This window comes from Chrysochloris asiatica, unplaced genomic scaffold (genome assembly GCF_000296735.1).
Source record: "Chrysochloris asiatica unplaced genomic scaffold, ChrAsi1.0 scaffold00169, whole genome shotgun sequence".
Taxonomy (NCBI): Eukaryota; Metazoa; Chordata; class Mammalia; order Afrosoricida; family Chrysochloridae; genus Chrysochloris; species Chrysochloris asiatica.
Window position 1 is genome coordinate 3,210,970 of NW_006408687.1, and position 5,577 is coordinate 3,216,546.

Sequence of the window (5,577 nt, forward strand, 5' to 3'; positions counted from 1 at the left end):
GCTGCAGTAGTTTGTTGACACGTTTCAATTTGTATTCCATCAATTCCTAGAGCCTTGTTTTCGCCTAGACCATCATTGTAGCTTGAACGTCTTCCTTCAATCTCATTGATTTTTGGTCATATGCTACATCTTGAACTGGTTGAGCACTGACTGACCAATTCTTTTTGGTACAGTGACATTGTACATTCCTCTCAGATTCTTTTGATGTATTCTGCATCATTCAATATTTTCCCCATGTTTTTGTTGTTAATGTCTGTCAAATTGGTTTCAACTCATAGTGACCTTGTACAGGATTTTCAAGGTTCAGCTGGTAGGTTGAACTGCCAACCTTCTGGTTCAAAGTCCAGTGCTCCATATAGCACAACAGATGTCATTATAATCCTTCATTATGTCAAGTTAAGACTTGATGCTTTTCTTCAGTACTTTCAGCTTGAGAAATCCTGAGCATGTTCTTCCCTTCCCTGGAGTTTTCTAACTCCAGGTCTTTCACATTGCATTATAACACTGACTGTCTTCTTGAGCCGCCCTTTGAAATTTTCTGTTCAGCTTTCTTACTTCCTCATGTTCTCCATTTGATTTATAACTTCTATGCTGGAGAACAAGCTTCAGAGTCTCTTCTGACATCCATTTAGGACTTTCCCTTTCTTTCCAGTCTTTTTAATGACCCTTTGCTTTATTTCTGTATGATGTTCTTGATGTCATCGGACAATTCTTCTGGTCTTAGGTCTTTAGTGTCTGATGGGTCCCATCTGTACTTAAGATGGTGTCTAAATTAACGTGGGATATGTTCAAGATAACATTCTGGCTCTCATGGATTTGCTTCAGCCTGAACTTGCATATGAGGAATAGATGGCCTGTTCCACAGCAATCTCCTGACCTTGTTTGGACTGATGTTATTGAGCTCTTTCACTATCTCTTCCGATTGTTGTTGTTAAGTGCTGTCGAGTCAATTCCGACCCATAGCAACCCTATATAGGGTTTCCAAGGAGCTGCTGGTGAGCTTGAATCACCAACCTTGCAGTTCAAACGGCTTTGCAGTCTGACGCATTAACCGACAGTGCCACACCAGAACTCCATCTCTTCCCATAGATATAGTCAATTTGATTCTTTCATATTCTATCTGGTGAATTCCATGTATATAATCACCTTTTATGTTGTATAAACAAGGTATTTGCAACGAAGAAGTCATTGATCTTGCAAAATTCTATCATGCAATTTCTAGTATCATTTCTGTCACCAAGGTCATATTTTCCAACTACTGATCCTTCCTCTTTGTTTCCAACCTTCTCATTCCAATCACCAGTAATTATCAATACATGTTGATTGCAACTTTAATTAACAACAAACTAAAAAAGTTGGTTTGTTGTTGTTGTTGTCAGGTGCCTTTGAGTCAGTACCGACTCATAGCAACCTTATGCACAGCTGAAAGAAACACCGCCCGATACTGGTCGAACCTCACTATTGTTGCCACGCTTGAGCCCAATGATGCTGCCACTTGGCCAATCCATCTCGCTGGGGATCTTCCTCTTTTTCTCTGACCATCCACCTTACCAAACATGATATCCTCTCCAGTGACTGGTCCCTCCTGACAATATGTCCAAAGCATGAGAGACAAAGTTTGGCCATCCTGGTCTCCAAGGAGCACTCTGGCTGCACTTCTTCCAACACAGATCTGTTAGTTCTTTTGGCAGCCCATGGCATGTTCAATATTCTCCTCCAGCACCATAACTCAAAAGCATCAATTCTTCTACAGTCTTCCTTTTTCACTGTCAAGCTTTCGCATGCATATGGTGTTATTGAAAATACTATGGCTTGGATCAGGCGATCCAAAAAGTTGGCAGAATTCTTTAATTTCATTATCACTGGCTTAAGTTGGTAGGTAAATTCGAATAATAGTGGTATTACCTGGTCTTCTTTGTAAGCATATGGATATTATCCTATCATAGACAGCATTGTACTTCAAGGTAGATTTTAAGATGGTCTTTTTGACAATGAATGTAATGACATTCCTTTTGAGTTTGTTGTTCCTGGCATAGTAAACCATATGGTTGTCAGGTTCAAAATTGCCAATGCCAGTCAATTTCAGCTCATTAATGCCTGGGATACTGATCTTTATGCATTCCATTTCATTTTTTATATCTTCCAAATTTTTTCAGAATCATACTTCATGCATTCCATGTTTCAATTATTTATGGATGTTTGCAGCTGTTTATACTCATTTTGAATTTGACTCATTGGCAAACAAAGGTGCTGAAAACTTTACTCCATTCCTGGCATCATGGACAACTTTACTTTGAGAAGGCATCTCTTCCCCATCCATATTTTGAGTGACTTCCAGCTTATGGGGTTTATCTTCTGGTACTTTATCTGATAATGTTTTTATGGTATTCTTAATGTTTTCTTCTTGTTGTACTGTAGCTGACAATATTCCATTGCTATTCATAAGGTTTTCAGTGACTCAATTCTGGTGTGGTACTGTTGGATCAACACTGGACTGCAAACCACAAGGTTAACAGTCAAACCCACCAGCTGTTCCTACGAAACCATATACAGGGTCTCTATGAGTCAAAATTGACTCAACGGCACTTAACAACAACAACATTCAGATGTAGTCCACCTTACCTTTTTTCTAGTCTTATTTTGAGCTGTGCCCCATGAACAAAAGAAGATTCTGAAAGTTTTACTCCATTTATATCATCATGGTAACTCTACTTTGAGAGGCAGCTCTTCCCCGGTCATATTTTGAGTACCTTCCAATCTGAGGAACTCAACTTTCTGCACTATATCTGACAATATCCTAGTGCTATTCATAATGTTTCTGTATTCATTGTTCTGGTGCTTTTTAACAGTGTTTCACTGTGTGGTACTGTGGGTTAATGTGCCAGACTGCAAAGCCATTTGAACTGCAAGGTCGGTGGTTCAAGCACACCAGCTGCTCCCCAGAAACCCTATACAGGGTTGATATGGGTCAGAATTGACTAGACAGCACTCAACAATAACTGCTATTCATAAGGTTCTCAGTGGCTAAACAGAAGTAATCTGCCTTTCCTTCTTCCTAGACTATCTTACTCTGGAAGTTCAGCTGAAGCCTGTCCACCATGAGTGACCCTGCTGGTGTTTAAAATATTGCAGATTTAGCTTTCAGCATCACAGTAAAATCCAAGACACCACAGTATGACAAACTAACAGAAGAGTAGTGGCTATAAAGACTTGTTGTTGTTGTTGTTGTTAAGTGCCGTTGAGTCGGTTCCGACCCATAGCGACCCTGTACAGGGTTTCCGAGGGTATAAATCTTTACGGGAGTAGAAAGCCTCATCTTTCTCCCGCGGAGTAGCTGGTAGTTTCGAACCGCTGACCTTAAGGTTCGCAGCCCGATTCGTAACAACTGTGCTACCAGAGCTCCTTCCTTGGAAATCCAATGGGGCAGCTTTACAATATCCTACTATGAGTCAGAATAAACTCAACAGCAATAGGTTTGGGTTTGATTATATATATTTTTGATCTTTGCAAATGACATCATTGATAAAGATAATTATGAATTAATATTACCTTGGATTGACTTTTTCTAACACGTTTTCAGGACCTAAATCCTGGGACATTTTCAGGTTGGTTAAGTATCTATTCTGAAATCCTATGTTTGTTTCTTTACTATTATTAAAGTTTGATGACTGTTACCTTATGGGTCAGAGGCTGAACCCAGAGGTCAAATCCACTATTCTTCCTTATTTCACACTTGATAAACCTCAATAGTAACAAATTGTTCTCTTCCTTTGGTGTCTTTGACTCTACTCTTCGAACTGGTCTGGAAACTTAGTGAGCTTAGAGTTTTCATTTAAAGTGTTACCTGCTTGGTCAGTCATATCATAAAGGAATGGGAAACAAAAAGTCAAGTTTTAACAGCCAATGATTTCTAAGAAATTAGTTTTAGGATATTAAGGGATTCTCATTGATTTCAGCTATTCTTGTCACAAATTTAATAATGGTAATTACTTTAAAAAAAAAAGATCAATTTACAAACAAAAGCATTATTGCGGTGGTGACTTTCATCAGATATATGAGTTAGTTTACATATGACAGGTTGTTAAATTACTTCCCTCTTTGGGCTTCAAAAGTATAAGATTGCGAGCTGTTTTTATGAGTTAAAAAATTAGTGTTATCCATCATTTTCAACCTTCGTTAAACACTAAGACATTGTTCTTACCACTTGGAATAGAGTTTTGCATCAGAGAAGAAGGAAGTTTGTATTTTATGTACCTGATTTTGAAAGGACATTAAAGATTTGCAAGATCCCTCATAATTTGGTTTATCTTCCTTTGTTTCTGCTTCTCCTCTTAGTGCTGAAAATGCAAGATCCTATCTTATATTTACCACCACTCATTTTTCAGTTTGTCATACTCTGATGGCATATGTGTTGATGTGGTACTAAAAGCTATGCTATGGCATTTTAAATACAAGCAGGGTCACCCGTGGTGGAGTGGTTTCAGCTGAGTTTCCAACTAACACAGACTAGGAAGAAGCTTCTAAATTGTTATCCACTGAATATCTTATGAAAAGCAGTGGGGCATTGTCAGATATAGTGCTAGAAGATGAGCCATTTCAGTTAGAACACACTCAAAATACAGCTGGGGAAGTGTTGTCTGCTATAGAGTAGAGTTGATCATCATGTAAATGGAGCAAGACTTTCTGGACCTTCATTTGCTGATGGGACACAACTCAGAATGGAAAGAAATAGCTACCATCATCCATTAAATAATGGGAATTTGGAATGTATAAATACAAATCTAGAAAAATTGGAAGCCATCAAAAATGAAAGGGAAAGTATAAATATGCATATCCTAGGTATAAGAGCTCTGGTAGCATAGTGGTTATGAATCGGGCTGTGAACCACAAGGTCAGCAGTTCAAAACTACCAGCTGTTGTGTGGGAGAAAGATCAGGCTTTCTGCTCCTGTAAAGATTTACAGCCTCAGAAACCCTGTACAGGGTTGCTATGAGTCAGAACTGACTCCACGGCATATAACCAACCAAAAGGTACTGTTAGTGAACGGAAATGGGCTGGTATTGGCCATTTTCAATAGGACAATCATATGGTTTACTACGCTAGAAAGGAGAAATTGAAGAGAAATAGCATCACATCCATCATCAAAAAGAGTATTTCAAGATCTATATTGAAATACAATGCTGTTTGTGATCAGGTGATATTCAATATTACATATTGAATATTGAAAGTACCATAGCCCACCAAAAGAAAAAAACAATTCTATATTGGAAAAAGTACAGCCAGAACACTCCTTAGAAGTCAGGATGCCCAGACTTCATCTCTCATACCTTTGAAGATTCTAAAATGTTTGGTAAAGTGGATGTTCAGTGAAGAAGAGGAAGACCATCCAACAGATGTATTGCCTCAGTGACAGCAGCAATGGGCTCAAGGGTAGCAACGATTGTGAGGTTGGCACAGGATTGGGTAGTGTTTTGTTCTGCTGTGCATAAGGTCACTATGAGTGAATACAGACTCAACAGCACCAACAATAACAACAATATCCAAACACATACAAAGAAGACCAGTAAATACCACTGC